The sequence below is a fragment of the Hylaeus anthracinus genome, unplaced genomic scaffold (genome assembly GCF_026225885.1).
Source record: "Hylaeus anthracinus isolate JK02 unplaced genomic scaffold, UHH_iyHylAnth1.0_haploid 11985, whole genome shotgun sequence".
Lineage (NCBI taxonomy): Eukaryota > Metazoa > Arthropoda > Insecta > Hymenoptera > Colletidae > Hylaeus > Hylaeus anthracinus.
Window position 1 is genome coordinate 6,395,506 of NW_026534333.1, and position 12,005 is coordinate 6,407,510.

Sequence of the window (12,005 nt, forward strand, 5' to 3'; positions counted from 1 at the left end):
ATTTTTAACGTTTTTATGGGAGTATTCGAAAAGTCTACGGAGAGCCTTTTGTTCGATGGCCTTCGAGTGTTTGATTCTACGAGATGTCGAGGAAACTCAATAACGAAGAATCGACTATTCCTTGGAGGACCCAAGTTTCCCTGTGGAGGATTAACGATAGGCGCGTAGTAGACGGTCCAATTGCCGTAATAAATTGAATTAGGGTTGAGACGGAACGGCATTAGGGGAAAATTGCCTTGTTTGGATCTCTGCCTAAAGTGGACCGCGTTGACAAGTAATTGAAACTAGCACGATAACATCATTTATCGCACGTGTTTTCAACGTTGCCATAGTATTACGGGATGTGGTCGACATTTACGTTCGGAAGTGCAACGGTTAGTTCGTGAAGCGGTAAAATCTAATTTTGCGGAGTTGTAATGTTTAAACCACGCGGTTAGTAGGTACCTAAACCCGGGATATAATATACAGTCAGTCCCATAAATCTTCGTACCCTCCGTGTCTATTGAAGAATTGTATAAATATGTACATGTACAAGCTTATTCATATACATATTTAAGTAATGAAAAATTCGTTTGGTAATATCAAAACTATTATTTAATTTAGTCAAACTTCTTCAATAGACATAGAAGGTACGGATACTTATGGGATTGACCGTGTGTTTACGGTTGCCTTACATGCTTCATGCTTTGCGCATCAAAACACTAATTTTATTTAATATAATTGTTTTCACAGCGAAAGCACAACGAGCTGGTTACCCTTTCCTTTCCTAAGGAGCGGTCTCTTTCAGTAGAACAGAGTGGAAACGCGCTGGGCGAGGTCAGTCAAGCATTATGCAAAGTCGGAAGTAATGCGGCGAGTGGTATCAAGTCGTGTTAGACGTGTTAAATGACATGCGAGTCTTTCTCATCGCGAGTAACGTGACCAACAAATACCAGGGCACCGTTACGCGAAACACCGCCTAGAGGTGAATTCTCATTAAGGTTAGCGCAACATGTCGTTACCAGGTACAGTGTCAATTTTGCAGCGAACGTCATACACACACTCGAATTTCGGCTAATCCGACTGAATCCGTTACACCACACCTACGTACCTCGAGCTTTCTAGAAACTTTTGACCCTAAATATGCAAGGCTGAACATTTCCTCGAATGCCTACCCAATTCGCAACAAGCTTACAGCCAAGTAATGAAACCTGGAGGCTGTTCCTGCGCGACATACGAATACTTGACAGTTGATTCTCCAGCTAATTTTGAGTGAGGCATGCAACGTCGATTCAGAAATATTCTCAACGTGTAACGGTTAATTTTGACACTGGTTTACAAATGGTTGACATCCATCGAGGAACGATCTTGGAAGGAATCACGATACGTATTGGGTTAGACGAAAGCAGTAGAGTTGTGAGCGGTAATCTGGATTCCGTATACGTTACGATATACAGCAAGCTCGAAGCTGTTGGGAAGACTTGTAAACAAAGAGGAAGCTAAACAAGGGGGATTCGACGTATTTCCAATGAAACAAAAACAAGGAAGTAGAAAAAAGCGGAGAACTACGAGTCTCGAAACAGCAATCATACCGAATTATTTGAACAATTTCCACCTCGGCTGTACTTTCATCGAGTACCCACAATTGCCTTCAAGATACCCGTAAACACTTATCGTAGTTATGGTAAGAGGAAGTTTTAGGGCAATTACATAGTTAACAACTACCATCACGAACTTGTGGGGCTTCGATTAAACGGAACGATGAGTGCTCAGATTATTGATCGCTCGAATAAAGTTCTGTGTGTGCATACATTGGCTGACTAATGCCTGCAATTTCCACGCGTGTATAATTAAGATAATCAATTTCGTATCGCGTGTAGAGCCAACAGAGAGGGTCTTGAAAAAAAATTGCCGGCACTTTCGGATAATTGCGTATATTTATTATTTTCGAAATGGTCCGGAGATTGGGAGGAACGAGCAACAAATATGAATCATTCGCGCACGAATTTCGATCGAGGATAATGCCGTGCGCGATGTCAAGGGAGAGATGACCGTGGCTAAGTGGTGAAAGGCAGTTAATTTTTTGCTGGCCGCACTTTCAAACGGCGGAAACTTGATAACGATGCTCGTAAATTTCGCGGAGAGTGTGTTCCGCGAGAAATTGAAGAAATGGCCCGCAGAAGATCCCTTATTAGTAATATCTAGGTAAGGGTTAAACTTTCGATCGTGTTGAATTGAACTCTAGCAGCAAACCTAAGAAAATCTTAGTACCACAGACATAACGCAGAATTACTGTTATTTTTTCAAGTTCATCAAGTACTTCGCTCATTGATGATTTCTTGGACGACGGCGATCACGAACGGGAAATGTGGAACAGCCTCGAATACGGATCGTGTCTGCTCGTTACGGTGCAGCTTTGGAATCCCGAATATTCGACAGGGGAGTACGCGACGCGATGCAAATCCTCCTCGTAGCGAACTGCGATTTCGAGTCGGAAGCCCCGCGATTAGCCTCGACCTCCCCCAACAATTATTTCATGAAACGAATCGCGATACAGGGAACTTTGGTTGAAACAAACTTGCTGCGCCGTGGACGCTTCCAGGGACAAATATTTGCTCGCAGATAGTGTTTATATGGCGTGATTCGTCTATCACCTCTGTTTCAAAGCTTGGTAAAACTCGATCTAATCAAAGCAAATAATAGGAATCGATGATCTAATAATATCGAATACTATATTTCCAATACTAATCTGTACCGTTTGATATGTCCGTTCAAACATTCTGTATTTTTTAAGAGGTCGCCTGCATCTGGAAAATTTTAGGAAATTGCAATATCTGATTCTTATATAAACAGACACATTTGGAAATATTCTGTGAAAATTGTACGGCCATTTGCCGAAATTTGATGGAGTTATTGAATAATAAACGAGGAAATTTCCAGTCCTCTCGAGCGTGATTCAAACGTTTGAAGCAGATAGCCGGCTTTAGGTAGAATACCAGGTGTATAACCAACTCTTCGGCTTTCCGAGGTCTTATCATTATCCGAAACTCTCTAGTCATAATCTGTAATGCGATGATCTGCTTGGCTCGTGTTACGGGGCTATTATACGCGATTAGAAGAATTAGGTAATTAAAAGCTCGTCGAGGAATGAAAATATTAGATAGACTGGAAAGTAATCTCGTTTCTTTTACATTAGATTCAAACAAATTTTCAATTGCAAAAACGACATTACTTTTCAATCCACCTAATAACTCGAATTGCGTAACGAAAAAAGGGTTACTAGATAGAACTGATATCGATCTACAGTTCGAAAATGTGTTCAATCCATCCCTTAAACTAGGTTACGGTTTAGCTGTCAAAGGAATCTACGAAGAATCGTGCGATTTCGGAAATTGTTCACTGCCGTCAGCCTATATACGCAAAACAACAACAGGAAAAGTGGCCCGAAGGCTCAGAGTAGTGGTGCAGTTGGTTGCGCGCAAATGCCGATGATAACATAGAGCTATACAAACATGAGAATAAGGAATTACCTCAGGATGTTTTGGAAGCTATTCGACCGGTATACGAGGATCTCGACATGGATACTTCGTTGGAGTGCTGTTTCGGTGGATTCAGACAAAACGATAATGGAAACTTCAACGATGCGATACGGATAATCGCTCTGGAAATTACAAATACCTAGCGGCGCTCCTAAGGGTGGAAACGAAAAGGAAACGTATCGCAAGCGACATCTACTTATGAAATTTCATTATGCCCCCACGATATTCAGTTAAACAAACGCGCATCGCGCGTGCAACGTTGGCCCTTGATTAAATCTAGTTTTACCGCAGAGCCAAGGTGTTTTATGTAGGGAACCTGTCTCGGGGAAAAAATGGTGGAAGACTTGTTGGAGAGGTTATCGACGAAGGAAGGGGAAAGGGAAATCTACCCCGTGGGATTTCACCCAGTTCATACCCACGCATACAAAGTGCAACGAAAACCGTAATGCAATGACGTGACGTTTCCTCTTTAATATTCTAAGAGCAATTTTATTCAAAAGCCTTCCATTTCCAAGAGAAACAATCTCCAAAAAATTCTCTAGAGCACGATGAACAATGTCTTGACAATTCTGCGCGGAGACACTGTTACGTTAAACAGTAAATAGGTAATTTTTACAAACGAATTCTTTGTAGAATAAATATACTCGAATAAATAAAGAACGTTCGTGGAGCGATTGTTCCAAGGCTTCAGTTGACAGTGTTGGACGTCAACAGTAATTTATTACAACTCGAATCATCCTATGAATCAAGCGTTTAAACCTTCAGGGCACTCTACGAAGATATACAGCAAGACATTGTTAGACCGCTTCCGGTAACTTACCTCACTCTGAATGCCGACGTAGTCGAGATTCGGTTGTTGGGTATTCTAGTAGAGGTGCAAGCGTAATTGAAATAGAATTTTGAAACAATGGCACGGCCACATACTACACCCTTGAGCAATTATTTTGCATATTCATATCGTCACTCATCGGCGTATAAGAAATTAATTGAATCTGTAATTTCACCATAGAAATAATCGAAACTATTCAACGCGTCTTTCCTTACATTCTTTATGCTTCAAACTTCGAATTACACTATTCTTTTAAAAATAATCCTGCTTCCGACTGCGCCACGTTTTTGTCGTACCTTCTTTACCAGTGATGATTTAATGCTGTGAAAGTAATTAAAATTCTACGTCTGCTAAAATCCACTTGTGAAAAATTGCTAGGCTCTTACCTCCCTGTTTTCCCCATTTCTCTCTCTCCCCCTATACGTCATCATCTTTCTCTCTTTCTCTTTCTACGTTCCCCTCATCGTGTACACACTTCCCTTCCATACACTCAGTCGTCAACCTGCCGCACTTTTACCATGCTTCCTATTACCAGCATTTTGTCAGCGAGACTTCCAAGCATCGCCTTGATTGCGTAATTCACAGTTCTATATGCGACATCGGGAACGATGGGAACGGAAAAGTAATTACAACGCTGCGAAGAGATTCGATTCGCACCGAATGATCCCTAGTGTTACGCCAAAAATATATAGGAATTATTTATTTAATAATATTTCCAAGTAAAACGTTCGCGCATCAGTGACGTACGTTAAATTTATTTGAAAGATAAAAAAACAAAGCGACAACGGAAGATAAAAGCGTTAATATCGCAACGTTCGTTACAGGCGACGTGTCCCCAACAAATAAGCCATCGTTGAAATTCAAACATTTTTTACACTTTTGCCTACTTTATAAGCTGCAACGCAGCCCCACGCTAACGTTTCTGTTTTCCGATACCTACCTCCCGTAAATCTTCGGCAAGCAGACAGATTAAACGTCGAAAAGCACGCGCATGATTTTCGAGTGCAAATACGATCGGAAAAACAAAATGCATTTCCTGTCAATTTCCTGATGTACCTAGGGAAATACAAGTGCTCGCGTGCCTGTATATATTTAAAAAATTTCCAAGGGACCCCGCTCGACTCGTCGTTGCTCGGATAATATTTGTTCGGGATCCGTAAACAGATGCAACCTTTAACGACTAAACTAAATGTCGGGGAAACGTGCGCAAGAACGCGCCTCTGGAAAAAGACTCAAAGGGATAAAGTGGCTCCTGGCAAACTCGCAAAGAATTACAGTTTTACAAATAGCTGACGCGCAAATTACTCCAGGGAGTTTTCCACTCGATTCGCGCTCCACTCTCGCGGCATTGTTTATTTACTGTTCTCAAACAGTGCTCGATATGTGTCTGGGCTGCTCATGAAATTTTCATTCGAAAGTTACGGAAACCCCCGACACGAACCCACGTACTTTTCAACCGTTGCTGTGAAATCGCGCTGAAAGGACTGTTTACGTGCAAGACAAACCGCGATCTCCCCTTTTACTTTCAAATGTGCACCTCGATTACACCCCGTTTCTGCGTCTTTCACGACAACATTACAGCATGTCGATTAGACTGTTGTTTTTGTTATTCTGATGCTGCATCAATAATTTTTTGGCTATTCTTCCTTTTCTGAAAAAAGTATCACGTAACATCCGAGTGAGGGAGGAAGTTGGAGTGTTCGCCGATCTCTAAGAAAACAATGTGTGCTCGCGCTATCGTAAAGGACACGTGTCGTTGGCCATAGTTGATATTGCTTGAATTCGATGAGAATGCAAATACACGTTCAGAAACACACGACAGCCGTTGTACGTGTCCCCAGTCTTGTTTATTCCGAGCTACTAAAATTTGAAATTAAAGTGGAAGGACATTCGCGTGGGAAACCTTAATAAAACTTACGATACATGATGTATCCATAAAATACCAAATTGAATCTTGTTTTCGAGTTATTCAAACCAGGCGTTTATTAACCCTTTGCAGTACAAATTTTCTGATTTCGGGACAGTTCTGTCGCAGAAACGACATTATTTTCTGGTCCTTCCTAATATCTTATATTTCGAAGTTATCGAAAAGCTTCCATTTTCAAATATTCCCACGCGACGCGTGCACCTCGAACGGCATTGTTTATTAAATTCAGTGTAAATTCCTCGTTCGCGCATTGTAAAGTTGACACAAACGCGGAGCACAGTCCAACAACCTCGGCGTAGAATTTAAATTCACCACCGAAACTCAGTCGGTTCGGCGTGGTAAATTTTTCCCAGCGACTCGCCTATCCCTGAAAACCACCAAAAAATCTCAATAACTCAAGAGTTAGAATTTGCCACGAAGTGGCAAAGTGTGGAAACACTTCCTCCATCGTCATTAAAAGTAATCCGCGTCGACTGCGCGTTCGTAATTCGAAACGTCACACCGTGGCATTAAATTATCGTGTATTATTCGCAAGGTGAGCGTTTAACGACGTGGCCTGGTTTATCCTAGGGGATACGTCTCGCCGCTGCTTTAATTATATATACGTACACGTATTTAAGAAGAAAAAGAGAAACGTTTCTGCAACTCGAGACTCGAGTGGAATGAGCAACAACGAAAAAAGAAGAAAATGAGAAAATGAAAAAAAAAAAAGTGACTGGCGTTCGCGAACCGATACGCTATGAAAGTTGCCAAGCAAAAAATAAGAAAAGTCGAAAGTCCTCGCGCTGAAAATGTCTGCCGCGAAACCGAAGCACTTGTCGTTACGCTCGCTAATGAGGGCGAAGCACTCCATTAAGTCAACTGGCGCGGTAACTACGATAGAAACGGGAAAAGCTCAACGTCGCCGAGCAAAACACGTTCCTGCACGCTGTCCGTCACATTGCTACCATCGCGACGAAGTTATGGCAACGGAGAACGCAACGCGAACGCTGAGGGTGTCGTCGCTGCTAACCATAAACGAGTACTGGCACGCGTTTGGAACAATGCTGCGCCCTGGCCACTTGCTGTGCCAGATAACGGACGACTTTGGTTATTGTTTCCGACGACACGGAAATCGTATTGTTAGAAGCAATCTTCGCGATATTAGTTGGAAGGTGTTCTGGTCTGAATGGCCATTTATTGGATCATTTCAAACGAATTAGAAATAATAATGCTTAGTAATAATATTAACACTAAATCTGCCACAGCCGGTGAAACGACCGTTTTCAAATTTCTGTATACAGTTTTGATATGCAACTTGTAAATAATACACGAATTTCATGCATTATTCGATTTAGTTCCACGTAAAATACTGTTGTATTTGATTAAATCAAGTGTCTTTAAAAATAATAATTTGTACCGTCACAGTCGAAGTAGTTGGAAGTGAACGTCGGTAGGTTTAGCGTTAATAATAATATTATTGGAATAGCTCAATTTCCACTACCAATTGTGCACCTTCAGCGAGTCATGGATATGTAATATGGAAGATATCGGCAAGATCCTGGTTCAGGAGATAACGAGACGTATTTGTACGTTGTGAAAGCACAAGTAGATATCCAGAAGAAGTTCCCATGATATTACAGTCGTTTGAAAATCATCGTTTTGATAAAAACTCGTTTGAAGTTTTTCGTGCAGGACGGGGAACGGGCAGCGTATAGCACTTACCCTTAATCTGCTGTACTCGGTCCACGGGTACTTGCTTCACTGAAATGAATGCCTTTTTGACACTTTTTTTCAAGCAAGTGCTCCGTTACCTCGGAACGCGGAAAAAAATTATAAAATAAACCTGCACCAAACTACACAGCCTGGTCCACTCGAAGCAAAACACACGAATAACATTGTTTCGTTCGAAGATAAGGAACGTTGCCACAAACATAATTTGCATAATTATAAGAAGCAAGTAGAATTAGGTTGCGAAGCACTAATTCGCTGAACTTTCCCCTATCGCCTCGCTTTCTCTATACGTGTACTTAAATTTGCATTTTTGTTCTCCTTGGCCATTATGTAGGAATACGATGCGGGGGAGAAACGTTTTCTAAAAAAAAAAACGATGCAGAAAATATCGTATCGAAGAATCTCACAGAGGAACAGAAGACAAAGCGTGCTCTGATCTCCTCGATCGCCTTAAAAATAGCTTCGAAAACCATTCGCTTCCCTCGGATTTGGGTTGTCGTGACCTTCTCTTGTTCCTATTGTAATATTTAAAACTCGCCAAGCAGGTCTTCAGTTCAAAACAGCTGAAAATATTCAGGAGGTCGCGACCGACCACGTAAACATCTCGTAAGAGAAAACTTTCCAGAACTGTTTCAAGGAGTGAGAGTAACGTCTCTTTGCGCTGCGTCACGTCAGAGCTACCTTAATAGGGATCACCTTGATTAATAAAAATGTAACCTACAAAAGCTTTTATAAGTACAGTCTCATTACTTATATAACGGACCTCGTTTCTTGTTCTTGTTATAATGCACAAGCCAAGAAGCTTTGCAGCTATGCGCTCGAAGACATCATTAACAAAACCGTGCATGATGCACGTAGCCTTGCTGAAGGCTCCAACGTCAGGATGAACTTGCTTCAATACTTTGCAAACCTAGATACCACTATCACCCCTTCCCTTCTCGTCAGTTTCTTATCAGACCTACTATATTCTTCCGGCCTCCGCGAGCTTTCTTTAGAGCTCTCCCGCTCGCTTCAGGTAACCTCAACTTGCTCTAAGAACCACTCAAAGGATGCAGGTTGAATTAAAGCTGGAGCTCCGCTAATCACGACCTCGGCGGAAGTTGCACGCCCGTTGGAAAGAATTTCCTCTCGCGAACGAGTAATTTTTCGACAATTATAAAGCTACGGAGAACGGTAAATCAGGAGAAAACTGCAAGACAGTTTCTTGATAAGGTTTTTGCGGTGAACTTTGGAAACTACAACTTCCACGGCGTGAGTTCCGGGTTGATGCACAAATTTGTACACACTCGTTGGGCAAAAGTTCGGATACATATAATAATTAATGGCGCAATTTACCAACTTCTTCGCTGTAAAGGAGTTTCAACGAAGAAAGAAAACGTATCGTGTTAGCAATTATCGAAAAGTTCCTGTTTACGTTTACTTTAACACTTTTCACCCGAAGCCTTTTTCTCTGGTACGTACCAGCAACTCGAGATGCTTCTTTAGCATTCTGTTGCCACGAATCAGCTCAACTAAATTGCAACGAGCTCAAAGACAAATTTCACTGTCGTTCGAATTTTCCGTGAAACGTTCTAAAAAAGAATTCCATTTCTCCATATTTTTCAACCCCGTGGTTCCACCCGATTGTTTATTCCGCCTGGGAGAGTTTTTTCTCTGTCACCTACCACGTTACTTTTACAGTTGATTGCGTGGATTAACATGACGCATATTGGCAACCCGACAGTTTTTCATTTCAGGCTGCCATGTCACGGAAGCGACGGAACGCATCTCGTTATACGACACGGCAATTCGCATACCATACTCAGATAATTGTGCACTGTAAACCGAGGATGCTGCAGTTCGCGTGCAAACAACCACATTGATTGCGGAATACGCAAATATGTACATTCAAGGAAATCATGCGTACCCAGTAGAAAATTCCCGACATCGGGGGTCCGTGTCTGGCTGGAAATTCGCAAAATTTCGTGTAAACCTTTCGCCATGGCAAACAAACGAGACCTAGAACGCTCGAGCACACAAATCTGCACGACGAACCGCGGACGTTTGTTACGTACCAGTCTAAGAGACTACCCGGTGTATAAATAAAGATTGATCGCACGCTGTTGTCGCGAACTTCCAGTACCATGGATCAATTCGCGACGGTTTTGACAAACACCTCTTCGATTGCCACGATGTATCATATCGCGACGTTTGTTACCGTTTAACCGCTATGAAAGTGCCGGAGGAAATCTTTGCACTCAAAGGGTTAAACGAAGATGACAACGTTATCGTAGATACGGGAATTTCTTCATTTAAATTCAATTCAATGCGTCCTGACTCGACCCTATAGCCCCAAGAATTCGTGTTCATCGATTGTTTGCAATTCTAGGTGACAACACAACTCGTGTACATACCGAAAGTTTCCCCGACGTTCTCGAAACTATCTCTGCCCGCCCCAGAAGTTAGCTTATTCTGGCAGAAGAATTGCTATCAGAGAAGTGTCGCAGAACGTCGCACTGCGCGAAATTATAACCGTATTTCGGTCCGCAGGATCGGAAGAAAACTGGCACGAAACGAGGTCGTCGAACGGAAAGGAAGAAACAAAGGGGAGGGGGAGGGATGCAGGAGAGCGGCGGGGGTGGCTCTGGAGTACGCCGAAAGCGAGCTACAACAGCAAGTGCTCGAATTAGGCTTGAAACGTAAGAAACGTTCGCAGGCGCAATTTCACTGCGAGACGAGTGCGCGACACAATACACTGGACTTGGAAATTAATGCAATTAATTTTCCGAGTTGCACGAGCATAAGCGAACGCCGGCGATTTAGAGGATCATGCCAGTTGTCAGCCGCGGACGCGTTATAAATTTTATGCTTCAACGCCGAGTTCCCTGAAGAAGAACTAGCGTTAATTAACGTTTTGGCTCTGATCATCCTGAGAATATGCGAAGTTATTATACTCGCATTTTTTTAAGGATGGTTGGAGGCGTTATCGAGCTCAAGTTTCACCACCGCGTAAATACTAAATTGTCCGAACTAAATTGCAAGAATTATTGAGGGAGATTGATGACCTTTTAGTGTTGACAAGTTTTCCTCTTACAAAACTGAGCTTTTTGTACATACGCCACGCGAGTGGTGGAAAGTTCGAAAGTTTGCCTATGTTTCCTCTATTCGGCAACTCCTTGAGTCATCATTCTCGGAGGTGGCGACAGGCGCGCACCGAAAAAGAGGGCAAGAGGGTGTCAAATTGCTAATTCCCTGCTTCTTACAGCAACCGCCAGAGTTACGAGCCTGGTAGCCGGTGCTTCAAGACACGAACTAATATCTACCAGACAAAGTATACGAGTCTGGTAAGCAGATGTCGCGAAACATCTATGTCACCGACACTTGCGGTGAAAAAATTGAAAAAGAATTTGTTTACATAAATCGATAGTTCGAAATCTACCTACTTAGATTGTGGTGCTTTTTACTTTTTGACAAATTCTAAAAGTGGTGGGAGCTACAAAAGATGGAAGAATCGTAAAAGATATCTCTACCATAAAGGATCAACCATAAAGAATTTTTAGTGCTACCCCAACATTTCCTTGGACGAATAATCTCATCGACCTAAAACTACAAGAAGGAATACTTTTATTTCCCTATACGGAATAATTCTAGCAAGTGGGCCAGTCCGTAGGCGCCTAGCTTCTCCTTTTCAATCGATGCACGAGACCCGTTGGTTCATGAAATGTCCGCAAGTACGGTGTTCATGGAATCAGAGAATATCAATCTAGAGAGCCGGAAATGTAATATCCGTTGCATATCTCACGGACGCCACTATATGTTCGTATATAGTTACGATAATGGATCATAAATATTTTCCGAGTTAACGGGGCCATGGTTCGTAATGGCGACTTCATTCGGCTACGAAATTTCTACCCCTTTTTGCTGCTCGCATTGTTCGCCGGAATTCCACCGGAATCTACCGGAGGTCCCACAAACAAGCGAGCCTCGCATGGCCAGAAACTGTAAAATTTCACCGGCGTCTGAATCCAGACGTAACGTA

At 42.3% G+C, this 12,005-nt stretch overlaps 1 protein-coding gene across 4 annotated transcripts in view; it reads right to left on the bottom strand.

Moving 5' to 3' along the window:
• The window catches only part of LOC128886815 (hemicentin-1), a 221,167-nt gene that overhangs the window by 172,009 nt on the left and 37,153 nt on the right, over positions 1-12,005 (bottom strand). The gene's annotated exons all lie outside the window — the stretch shown is intronic.